Genomic DNA, 14,077 nt, shown 5'->3' with positions numbered 1-14,077 from the left:
AAAGTCATACCCGCCTTGCCCCTCATATGCTTGCGATTGCAATATCGCAAATCACAAAGTCTTTCTTCCACCGTCGATATCACACTTTCTCCTTGCCGATTGCAATATCGCAAGTCTTCCATCGATATCGCATATTGCAGTTTTCTGTCAATTGTTATTCCTGTTACCACTACTCCCCACCGATCACATAAAGTTTCGTTCCCCCGCTGATTGCGATGTCGCAATCGGGGATCGCACAAACCTAACTCCTCCGCCGTCAAACTCCCTTTTGATTTGCGATTGCGATGGATCTAAAAGTTTATGTGTTGTAGTTTTGAGAAATTTCAGGTAAAATGTATTGGAAAATCACCATAAAATCAATGTTAAAGCACCTTTTCGGTTTTGAATGGAGTATTGTGATTGCGATAACCACAGACCCAGATCAATGGCCCATATCGAATCAGCCCGGAACAACGACTTAGATCAATGAACATTAAAATATCCATTCCACTTCCGCCTTGTGGGACAACGAGGATGCTTTTCAACGACATGGTCATCAAAGAATACATTGAGAAAAGAGGGCAACAAAGGTGTTTTTCGGCAAATATTTAGCGAAATGGTCAACAAAGAGACAACAAGAAAACATGACAAAGACATAGTGGGATAGTAATGGCACTTTGAAACACATTTCAAACATCAAACAACACGCCTATAAACAAGATAAACATATTTCTCATTTAAAATCCCAGAAACAATGTAGCAGGATTTGAAAGGTCGGATGCTTTGAATTTCCACAAATACAATGCCAATCCTACAACAATTTTATTTTTCTGAAAAATTGTAACTATTAGATAAGCTCTATTCATAAGATTTCCATTTGTATTCGAATTCTGTTGTAACAGAAATCCCTATGAAGTCTCAATTTTTTTTTAATCAGATAGGAACAGGTCTCTAGAACAATAGATTGAATCTGGCCCAGGTGGCAAGATATGTAAAGAGATCTTTCTCTATAAATAAGTAGATTTCCGACTTTGAGAAGGGTCAATTGGGAATGTGAGAAACTGGCCTTCTGTAATTTTTTTTTCTTGTAATAGAAAATATGCAGCACTCTGATTTTGTACCTGAGATTCTCATTATGGATTTTATGAGTTTTTATTCTGTTGTTATTAGTTTTACATAGTATATTTATTACTTGGAAATCTGTCATACACCTCCAATTTCCTTCATTCACCGTGTATCATTGTAGGTGTTCATTTGTATTAGTTTTAAAGCCATATATGCCTCAACTTCCATTAAAACACCATTGTTGATCATAATCTATTTTAATTTGACTCCATGCCCAATGGTGGCAGTCATCACATTTTTCTTCACCTAAAAAATCACAAAAAGAGATCAGAGTTCGTCATCTGAATTTTGAGTTTATCACAAGTCATTTTATAAATATTTCGAGAGAGCCCTCTTAGATTGGAAGGACTAACTTCTAGTCTAAAGTTGGTTTGAAATAGTTACATTTGGTTTAAGGTTGATACAACACAACCTGCACCAGCCAAGTGATAACATTTTGGTGCATTTGCCGGGAGTCCGAAAGTTATATCATCTTGGATGTTTCATTTCAAAAGCTGAACTCTTGAAGGTAGCAGGAGATCAGATTGTTCGAGGATGCATTTCTACCTTGGCGACTCCACTGGTAATCTCAAATTAAAGGTGGCGTCTAAGAATATTCATATGAGGAGAAATCCAGACCCTAATCCACTAGAAATAGTTGATGATCCAGAAAAAATCTCAGAAAAGATGCTAGGTCATCAAAATCAGGTACTTCATTTCTCTTAAGATCTACCTCATTATCCTCTGGAGATATTCAAGATATTTAAGGTAATAGATTTGATGACGAGTATAAGCCTATATTACTCAGATCTAAATCAGAGAATGATTTACCAAAACTAGAGCTAGATTCTACTTTCGAGACTCTTAAAGAAGTTAAATATAGGTTTTGGGAAATTGCTTCATCAGAATTGTCACTTGAACAAGAGTCTTTAGAAAAACTAAAAGAATTTGATCCTTTTGAATTTTTTTCAAGAAAAGAAATTGGTTTCCCTTTACCTGAAAGAAGTATAAAAGTCTCCGTCACCCACGCTCCTTCGAGTACATCTTGTTTCATCACTACCCCTACTAGTTTCATTTTTACCCCTCCTGTTGGAATTTCTACTAGTACTTCTGTTATGGCAGACCCTGCTAGATATGATGCCCTTGCCTTACCCGCCACACTTTATGACTTACCTCAAGGGTACTCCACTAGAAAAAAAAAAATTGGAAGTGAGGAGGGGATAACGACAAAACAACATGTTGATTAGTTCAATGACTTTATAGACCTAGAAGAGGTAGACTATGAAGATGTTAAATGAGGATGTTTGTGCAAAGTTTCATAGGTGAGGTTAAACAATGGTTCAAAGCTTTAACCCATGGGAGTTTACATGATTGGCATGAATTAGAAGATGCCTTCTTAAGGAAATGGGGAAGTAAAGTTAATATTGTACAAGCCTTGACTGAATCTAATAATTTGAAGAAGGCCAACCATGACCAGTGCAAGTTTTTAAAAAAAAATTCAATAAAGTCTACAATTCCATTCTTGCTCACATTAAGCCTCCCCCAAGCTCTTCTCAGTTACATTATGCTGAGGCCTTTGATTATGACTTTTCCATCCTATTAAGAGAGAGAGAGTCTTCTACCTTAGCTGACATGCAAAATGATGCTGTGAAAGTGGAAGTTAATATGGTTGCAACTAAGAGATCTAAAATGGCTAAAGGAAAGGTAAAGGAGGAAGAACAACCTTTCACCTCTTCTGATGTTAAATTTTATACCATGATGAGGAGAATGGAAAGACTCATGGATAGACTAGCCCTTAGAAATAATCCTCCTGCTACACAACCTAAGACACAAGTTAGAAATCCAAATTTCAGAAGGGTTCAAATCCAATAGAAGCAAAGAGAACAAAGAAATAAGCCCGAACAACAAGTTAGACCTCCTTTCCATCAAAACCTGGTAGACGATGAGGAAATGCCACCAGAAGTCCGAGAAGATACCATTCATTGTCTGGATGAAGATGAGAAAGGAATGTTTTTAACAAAAGAAGAACATGATGGATCTTGTAATGACTTGCATGGTGATGAAACTGGGCCACAATCAAAATACTTAGAAGGCTATCAAAAAGTTATTCTAGAGATGCAAAATCAATCTAATTTGAGAAACAAAAATGTTCCTATAGTTGCAAATAAAAATAAACCTAATAAAGATGCTCCAAAGGTTGCAGAACAAAAGAAAGAAACCCCTGCAAAGGAAGTTGAGAAGACACAACCAATTTTCAACTTGGATAATGAAATCTCAAAGACAAAGATTGTTGTTCCCTTTGGAGAAATAATAAGGGTTACAGAATACACAAATAAAATTGTTAGAATGCTTAATGCTGAAGCTGACTCATCTGATATTTTGAATTTGCATGAAGATCATCCTAGTTTGTTCTTAGGGCCAAGATCAGAAGATGAGCATAATGAAGAGGTACCACCTTTCTATGTAAGTTTAAACATCCATGACATGACATTACACAATGCTATGTTAGATTCAGGGGCATCACACAATTTAATGCCTAAGGTCATCATGGAAAGATTGGGTTTAAACATAACCATTCCATACAAAGACTTGTTTTCTTTTGATTAAAAAAGGGTGAAATGTATAGGTCTATCAAATATGTGGTTATTGCTTTAAGTCAAGTTCTTTCTAAGACTATATTGATGGATATTATTGTGGATGATATTCCACCAAAGTTTGGCATGTTGCTATAAAGATCATGGGCTACCAAAGTCAAAGGAACCATTCAGATGGATATGTCCTATGCTACTATCTTGGTTTTTGGTGAACAAAGGAGATTATACAGAGAGTCTAGGATGGCATATATGGTTAGAAGAAAAGACAAACCTCAAAACTTTCCAGTATATGCAATGGAGGTTGAACTGAGCTCATCTATACTCTTCAATGAAATCACCAACAACACAGAATATCAACATTTAGAAAAGGAGCAACAAATTGAAGAAATTGATAGGAAAGAGTGGTGGCACATGAGCTTTGATGGTGCTACAGGAAGAGATGGAGCTGGTGCAGGCAGATGGATAATTAGCCTGGGAGATGAAAGTAAGTTTTTCTCTTATTAACTCGATTTCAATTGCACAAATAATATGGCAAAGTATGAAGCATTGGTTTTGGGTTTAGAAGTCTTGAAGAATTTAGGTGCTAAGAAAGTATCTATTTTTGGTGATTCTGAATTGATCATCAAAAAAGTAAACAACACCTATCAAACCAAGGATGTTAGAATGAGAACATACAAAAATATGATCATTGAATTACTGGAAAATTTTGAAGAGTATAATTTCACCATCAAGCCTAGAGAACAAAACAATGTTGCAGGTTCTTTGGCTGTTTCAACAAGTTTATTTACAATTCCAATTCATTCCTACAATAAATATGAAGTTCAAATTAGGCATAGACCTTCTCTACCTGATAACATATTAAATTTGCAAGTGTTTGATAATGACCAGCAAGTCAGAAATTTCTTGGAATTGAAAGAAGAATTTGAATCTATTCAAGTTGACCAACAAAATATCTTTGCTGAAACAAAAGCCAATACCGAAGTTGTTCAACTCAAAAACAATTGTATTCCAAAGGGATTGATTCCTCTTGAGAAGTTATTTGAGCAAAATGATGTGGCAAAAAACTCGAAGATGAAAAATGATTTTAAGTATTAAGGGGTTTTCGCAGTGCATTATATTAGATATCAGTTTTTGGGATTCGGCTACGTTAAGTAAGTCATTCATGTATGACCATTTCCATGATAGATAGTTGTAACGGACTAATTTATCATGAATTTTGAATAGTCCACTTAGCACTCGTTGCATCACGTCATGCTCATAGGGGTGAGGAAGTGGGATTGAAACTAGTAAAATGAATCACATAGTGTTAATCATCACTTCCAGGGCTTGCACCTGGTAACTAGGACTTCCCGAGAGGTCACCCATCCCAGATTGCCTTTGGCTCTAGCGTACTTAACTGTGGAGTTTTCCCCACAATCAAGCTAAGTGGGCTTGATTGTGGGGAAAATCCACAGTTAAACGCACTTGAGCCAGAGGCGATCTGGGATGGGTGACCTCCCAGGAAGTCCTAGTTAGCAGGTGCAAGCCCCGAAAGTGATGATTGATGCTATGTGATTCATTTAACTAGTTTCAATCCCACTTCTTCACCCCTATGAGCATCATTTGATGCAATGAGTTCTAAGTGGACTATTCAAAATTCATAAGAAATTAGTCAGTTACGACTACCTCTCATGGAAATGGTCATACATGAATGACTTACTTAACGCAATTGAATCCCAAAAACTGATATCTAATGAAGAGGAGGCTGAGACTTATAATCTTGGTACTGCAGAAAATCCAAAGAATGTCAAGTTATCCAATTTTCTTTCTCTTGAGGAAAAACAAAAATATCTAGATTTGATGAAGAAATACAGAGATATTTTTGCAGGGAGTTATGCTGATTTAAAAAGCTATGATCCAAATGTTATTCAACACACAATACCAATAAAAGAAAATAAAAAACCTTTCAAGCAAAAATTGAGAAGGATAAATCCATTGCTTTTCCATTGATTGAAAAGGAGATAAAAAAGTTGTTTGAAGCAAATATCATAATACCATTGAGGTTTTCCAAGTGGCTAGCTAACATGGTGCCCATGGGAAAGAAGAATGGGGAAATTAGGGTATGCATTGACTTCAGGAACTTGAATAAAGCTTCATTAAAAGATAATTATCCACTTCCCAAAATGGATTATATTTTGAAAAGCATTTTAGGATCACAAAGGATGTCAATGCTAGATGGTTTCTTAAGCTATAATCAGATATTGGTGCATCATGATGATCAAGAGAAGATAATTTTTACCACACCCTGGAGAACATTTATGTATGCAAAGATGGCTTTTGGACTGATGAATACAGGGGCAACTTTTTAGAGAGGTATGGAAATTGCATTTGCATATGAGATAAACATGTTTGTAGTGGTATATTTAGATGATATCATTGTGTTTTCTAAAAAAGAAGAAGAACATCTCAAGCACTTGGAGAGAGTCTTTCAAAAATGCAAAAAATTCAGTATTTCTCTAAATCCTACCGAGAGTATTTTTGCTTTGACAAAGGGAAAGTTGTTGGGTCATATTATATCAAAGGAAGGAATTAAGATTGATCCAAGTAGGGGTTCTGCTATCCAAAAAATTGATCTGCCCAGAAATAGAAAAGAAATCCAATATTTTTTAGGCAAAGTGAATTTTGTGAGAAGATTTGTTCCTAAATTTGCAGAAATTGTGAAACACATCACAAGAATGCATAGGAAAGATTGTGCTATTAAATGGATAGTAGATGCTAAACATTCGTTTGAAGAAATCAAAGAGGCTCTTACTCAGGCTCTAGTCCTTATAAATCCTGATTTTTCAAAGAAATTTCTGGTTTTTACTTTTGCTTCAGAACACATAATTGCTGGAGTATTGTTGCAGAAGGACAACAAGGTTATGAACAACCTATTTCATTTTTCAGTAGAACACTTTGAAATTCTGAATTGAAATATAACATCATGGAGAAGCAAGCTTATGCTTTAGTGAAATCTCTTAAAGATTTCAGGGTGTATGTCATTCATTCACACATTATTGCCTATGTACCTAATGCTGTAGTAAAAGACATATTAACTCAAGCTCATCCAGATGGTAAAAGGAGTAAATGGATTGCTACTCTGCTAGAGTATGATTTGGAAATCAGGCCTACAAAATTGGTAAAAGGACAAGGATTAGCAAAGTTGATGACTCAATCAAATTTTGACTGCCCATATATTAATTTTGTAGCAGAAAATTTAGATACAATTAAAAATGAAGATCTAATCCCTGTTGAAGAAAAGTTTACAATGTCAGATTGGTATAAAAATGTTATCTTTGTACCGCAAAATCATAGAGCTCCTCCTGAACTAACAAAATCAAAATCCATATTTTTCAAGTTAAAATCAGTGAGATATTGAATTTTGAAGAAATGTTTGTATTGGAAAGATTCAGGTGGAATACTTCTTAATTGTCTATTGGAAGATGAAGTTGAAAAGGTGATCGAAGAGTTCCATAAAGGTGATTGTGGAGGACATCATTACTGGAGAGAAACTGTGAATAAGATACTCAAAGCAAGATTTTATTGGCCTTCAATGTTCAAATATGTATACAAAAAGGTTGTTGCTTGTCATGAATGTCAAATATTTGAAGGGAAAAGGAAGTTACTCTCACTACCTTTAAAACCTATTTCTGTGGAAACCCCTTTCAAGCAGTGGGGGTTAGAATTTATTAGCGAAATACATCCTACTTCTTCAGGCCAACATGGTGGATCTTAATAGCCACTGATTACTTCACAAAGTGGATTGAAGTAATTCCCACAAGACAAGCTACAGATGCAATCATTAAATATTTTTTGGAAAATAACATCATGTCAAGATTTGGCTGCCCAATGAAGATCATCATTGATAATGACCAGGCTTTCAAATAAAAAAGGATGGTAAGTTTATGTAACCAGTACAATATCACTCTTGGTCATTCTACAACCTATTACCCCCAAGGTAATGACTTAGCTGAATCTTCGAACAAAAGTCTAGTTAGAATCATAAAAAAGATTTTGTTGGAAAATAAAAGGTCATGGCATTTAAAGCTTAAATTTGCTCTATGGGCTAATAGAATTTGTACTAAAAGATCTATAGGAGTTTCTCCTTATGAGTTAGTCTATGGAACTGAAGTTGTTTTTCTTAGTTCGCTTGGAGTTCCAATCATGATACTGTTGCGGGGATTGGAGGAAGAACCAAATTTCATCCAAAGGAGGATCAACCAACTAATTCTTCTGCAGGAAAAAAGAGATGAACTTTATAGCAATAATAACCAATCTCAAAACAGAATCAAAAAAACTTTTGACAGAAAGATCAAAGCAGAAAATTTTAGTCCTCAAGATGTAGTTTTGAAGTGGGAAGCTAAGATTGAAGATAAAGGAAAACACGACAAGTTTGAGAATCTCTGGAAGGGGCCGTATAAGATTTTAGCTTATCATGGGAATAATACATTTATATTGCAAGAGATGGATGGTCAACTATATGCAGGAGGACCTATTAATGGTAGGTTTCTCAAACATTATATCTCTTGATCCAGTTGAAAGAAATACCATTGTATATATTCCATTTTTCTATTTTTCTCATTTGTAGGTGTGGATGATATATTTGACAAGTTTGAGCCCGAAGTGAAGGCCATAAAAACTTGGAGATTATGTCGTCATTTTCAGTTTTCAATAAGGCAACTAGTCTACTGGTTCTTTGTTGCACCACAGGGGTGCAACATCCCCATTGGAGCCATTGTTATCTATGATAACCCCATTTTTTCCCTTTGTTTTCTAAAAACTCTAGCCGTGTTTCCCCATTCCCCTTTGAAATTTCTTTAAAACCTTAATAAAACATGTCGTAAGCCTTTTTTAAAGGCTGGTACCTGCAGTTTATATCGCAATACACCTTTTTCCTTATGCAAAATCATACCCACTGTGCCTCTCATCCACTTGCAATTGCGATATTTCAAATCACAAAGTCTTTCTTCTGCCATCGATATCGCACTTCCTCCTTGCTGATTGCGATATCACATAACCCTCCCCCCACCAATTGCGATATCACAAGTCTTCTGCCGATATCGCATATCGCAATTTTCTGCCGATTGTTATTCCCATTACCACTCCTCCTCGTCGATCGCATAAAGTTACGTTCCCATGCCGATTGTGATGTCGCAATCGAGGATCGCACAAACATAACTCCCTCCTCCACCAAACTCTCTTCCAATTTGCGATTGCGATGGATCCGGAAGTTTGTGTTGTAGTTTTGAGAAATTTCAGGTTCGACTTATTGGAAAATCACCATAAAATCAGTGTTAAAGCTCCTTTTCGCTTTTCGATGGAGTATTGCGATTGCGATGACCACAGGCCCGGATCAATGGCCTAGATCGAATCAGCGCGGAACAACGACTTAGATCAATGAACATTAAAATATCTATTCCACTTTTGCTCTGTGGGACAACGAGGATGTTTTTCAGCAACATGGTCATCAAAGAAGATAGCGAGAAAAGAGGACATCAAAGGTGTTTTTCGGAAAATATCTAGCGGATGGTCATCAAAGAGACAACAAGAAAACATGGCAGAGACACAATGGGACAATAATGGCACTTTCAAACACGTTTCAAACAACAAACAACACGCCTATCAGCTGGATAAGCATATTGCTCATTTAAAAGCTTAGAAAGAGCGCAACAGAATTCGAAAGGCCGGATGCTATGAATTTCCACAAATACAACGATGATGCTACAACAATTTTATTTTCCTGAAAAATTGTAACTATTAGATAAGCTCTGTTCATACGACTTCCATTTTTATTCGAATTCTGTTGTAACAGAAATCCCTATGAAGTCTCAAAATTTTATTAATCAGATGGGAACATGTCTCTAGAACAATAGATTGAATCTGGCCCAGATGGCAAGATATGTAAAGAGATATTTCCCTATAAATAAGTAGATTTCCGACTCTAAGAACGGTCATTTGGGAATGTGAGAAATTGGCCTTCTGTAATTTTTTGCTTTTGTAATAGAAAATCTGCAACACTCTATTTTTGTACCTGAGATTCTTATTATGGGTTTTATGAGTTTTTATTCTGTTGTTATTAGTTTTACATAGTATCTTGATTACTTGGAAATCTGTCATACAACTCCAGTTTCCTTCATTTACTGTGTATCACTGTGGGTATTCATTTGTATCAGTTTTAAAGCCATATATGCCTCAGATTCCATTAAAACACCATTGTTGATCATAATTTGTTTTAATTTGACTCCATGCCAAATGGTGGCAGTCATCACATTTTTCTTCACCTACAAAATCACAAAAAGAGATCAGAGTTAGTCATCTGAATTTTGAGTTTATCACAAGTCATTTTATAAATATTTTGAGAGAGCCCTCTCAGATTGGAAGGACTAACTTCTAGTCTAAAGTTGGTTTGAAATAGTTACATTTGGTTGAAGGTTGATACAACCCAACCTACACCAGCCAAGTGATAACAACATCGTTGGTGTTTAAATAGTCTGTGACTGCATAGAAGTGTGAATCCATGTATGCCTCAACCTTAAGCAAGTTGTACATCAAGTGAATATCACAGGCTAAGTAAGAAGCAAGTTGCTGCCCACTAACATTATTGAGGGTCATGCTCTTAGTATCCAAGCGATGCAGAATCCATTTTATGACATCTGCATAGGGTAGGACTGGGAACTTGCAAGAAACCCTGTGAAAACATGATTGTTGGATGTTAATGCACACCTGTCTATCCTCCAGATTTGCCTTTAATTTTGTAGCTGTGAATGCATCTTTGACAATATGCCATGTGATATCATATTCCTTCTCAATGAAAAGTTGTGTATCAGATAGAATAGGGACAATGACTAAAGGACTTTTAACCACTTCATCAATATTGATTTATGTAGTTTCTTTTGAGGCTGATCTCTTAGGAGGTGTGATGTTATTTTCTAATGTGAGAGAGACAAGCTCAAAACCTACAACACATATAACAAGTGATGCACTCATGGTGAAACAAGTTATCTTAAGTAGATCAGTTCAACAATCAAACTTAAAGTAGCAACATACCAATTAAGGAGAAGGATTGTGCAATTGTTGGGCTTTAGGAGGCAATAGAAATTCTCACTGTAGATTAAACTAATTATGCAATGTACTAAATCAAAATACTTAATCTACTTCTACCATCAAACTTGCGGAAGCTTAATCGATTTTGAGCAAGATCAAACATAACACATATAATAGAGAAGAAGAATCAATCACACATGAAACACATAAGAATACTCTAGGGAAAGCCTCAACTAAAAACCCTGCTATCTGTATTATCATACAAGTGGAAATATCTCATGATTACACAAAGCTTTAGCTCTCACAGCTAATCCAACTCTCAATACAATCCCTCATTGCTGCTCATAGACAGAATAGACAACACATATGCCTTCTCCTCTATCCTCTAAGCCTCCTATTTCCTTGCGCAGTTTTCCTTAGGTCCTCCAGCTGTAACATGTGTAATTCTCACCTCACACACTGCTCTGACCTTTGTAGAAACTGCACAATCCTCAAGGAATGAATTCCTTCTACATGCAAGAGATATTCACATGGGAATATTCTTGCAACTAATAGTATACTGTCCCTGCCTTTAATCTGAACTGGGTCTTTGTCTGAACTGACATGCAAGAGTTATTTATGAGAGAATATTCAGTTATCTGGAGAACACTAGTTGCATGCATGCATGCATTAACTGACTGAACTCACAATTAGTTCCACAAATTGTTTGGAACTAATCTAACTGGACTTAACTCAGTTGACTGAGATAACTAATTACAACACAAACACAACTCATCCTTATCTCCTTAATTAAGGGATAACTTCCTCAATCAAAGGAATGACTGTTGCATGACTTCACAAAGACTTCATGTTTGAATTTCACCAACTAATTGACTCAAGATGAAATAATTAATTATTTTTCAAACAACTAGTGATACTAAATTCAAATTTTAATTCAAGGACAAATCAAAATTGGAATATATCCTAAAATGTTATCTATAGCAATGCTATTTTTAACATTTCTTGTTGTTATTTTCAACACTCCCTCTCAATAAGAAAGGGCTTATCTGCCACCTTAATCCTGTCTCTATGGAACTCGAATTGACACTTTGACAATTCCTTAGTCAAAATGTCAGCATCTTGCTTCTCGGTCGAAATATACTACAACAACATGATCCTCCTCGCCACACAGTCTCTGAGATGATGATACCGAATGTCGATATGCTTGGACCTGTCATGAAATACTGGATTCTCAGAGAGTTTGATACAACTCTGATTATCACAATAGATCACAGTTGGATCCATCCTTTGATCAAACAAACGAACTAGAATTTTTGGCATCCAAATGGCCTCACATGCTGCCTGACTTGCAGCCATGTATTCAGCCTCTATTGCGGTGAGTGCAACTGACCTTTGTTGCCTGTTGTACCAAGAAACTACAGCTGAACCAAGGTTGAAAATTCCTCCTTATGTGATCTTCCGATATGATGGACTCCCTGCCAAATCTACATCTGTGAAGCCCTGCAGCTTCACTCCCTCTGACCGTCTGTACCATAATCCATACTGAGATGTGCCTCTGAGGTATCTCAAAAAATGCTTTGCCGCCTTCCAAAACATCTTGGTAGGCTGAACCATAGCTTGACTCACCTGGTTCACCGCATAGCACAAATATGGTCGTGTGTTCACTAAGTACACCAATGAACCCACAAGATGCCTGTACACAGTAGCTTCTTCTACTTCTCTTGAAGTAGCATCCTCCTTCCTCCAGTTACCTGCTAGAGGATTTTGCATGGGCTTGCACTTCTCCATGTGGAATCTCCTGAGTATCTCATTGGCATACTTGCCTTGAGACACAAACACTTTCCCATCCTTCTGCCACACTTCCATGCCTAGAAAGTAGTGCATGAGACCCATGTCTTTCATCTCGAACTCTCTTGCAAGGTCCTCCTTGCAAGACATGATCAACTGATCATCACCTATTAATATCAGATCATCAACATAAAGAACAATGATCAACTGCTTACCTTCCACCATGATGTGGTACAAGTTCGCATCTGCTTCACTCTTTGTGAAGCCCAACCCGATGAAGTAGTTGTCGATCCTGGTGTACCAAGCATGAGGTGCTTGCTTCAGCTTGTACAAAGCTCTCTTGAGTCGGCACACATGCGACTCACAATCGAAGGTCCCAAAACCCTCCGACTGCTCTATGTACACCTCTTCCTCAATCTTTCCATTGAGGAATGCAGTCTTCACATCCATCTGATGGATCTTCCAACCCATATGTGCTGACAGTGCCAACATTGATCTGATAGATGAGTACCTTGCTACAGGAGAAAAATTCTCATCACAGTCGATCCCCTCGACCTATGAGAAAGCACGGGCAACAAACTTTGCCTTATGTTTCTCCACACTACCATCAGCAACTTGCATTACCTTGTAAATCCAACGGGAACTCACAACTGACTTGTTCTTTGGTCTTGGAACCACATCCCAAACACTGTTTCGAACTATGGAGTCATACTCCACCATAGCATCAACCCAAATAGGCTGCTGCACTACTTTCTCAAAGGAAGATGGCTCGGTCTCAACACATTCCCCAACAATGGCCATGTATCCAATGTACCTATCAGGTGACCTCTCTGTCTGCGCTGAGAAAATGGTTCTCCCACATTCTCTCTCGCATCCGACAATAATCTGTCAGCTTTTCTTGTGCACTTCCACCCATCTCTAGAAGACTCTGCTTGAGTGGATGTCTCCACTCCTGGAACCTCTGCATGCGGCTGCTATGCATAAATTTGAGGCTCCTCCTCCTTAGGAACCAAAATTTCCTCCACAGCCTGTAGTTGGAGCTCCCTCTCAAGGGAAACTCGCATGGCCTTCTGCTCATCAAACTTAAGATCTCTACGATCACTTTCTTCTGACTGGTAGGCAAATACACTCGATAGTTGTGGGGTGTATCAGTGTACCCCACAAGTATCCCCAACTCTGTTGTCGGCTCAAGTTTCTTCCGGGCATCCTTGGTCACATGGAAATAAACCGATGAGCCAAAGATCCTGAAGTGACCCACATCTGGTCTCTTCCTGGAGAAAGCTTCCTCTGGTGTCTTCATCCCAAGAATGCGATGTGGGATTCTATTCTGCAAATAGACCACTGTGTTGCATGCCTCAGCCCACACATGAAGTGGTAGGCCTTGGTCATGCAACCTCGCCCAAGCTTCCCCCACAATCGTTCTGTTCTTCCTCTCGGCCACCCCATTCCGCACTGGGTTATGAGGTGTCGTCAACTCTGTTTAATTCCTTCTGCTGCACAAAATTCCTTAAAATCTTGAGAGACATACTCTTCACCATTATTGCTTCCTA

This window comes from Pinus tabuliformis, chromosome 6, assembly GCF_031772625.1.
Source record: "Pinus tabuliformis cultivar Carrire ecotype Pingquan chromosome 6, CPIR1, whole genome shotgun sequence".
Taxonomy (NCBI): domain Eukaryota; kingdom Viridiplantae; phylum Streptophyta; class Pinopsida; order Pinales; family Pinaceae; genus Pinus; species Pinus tabuliformis.
Note: the sequence above shows the minus strand (reverse complement) of the source record.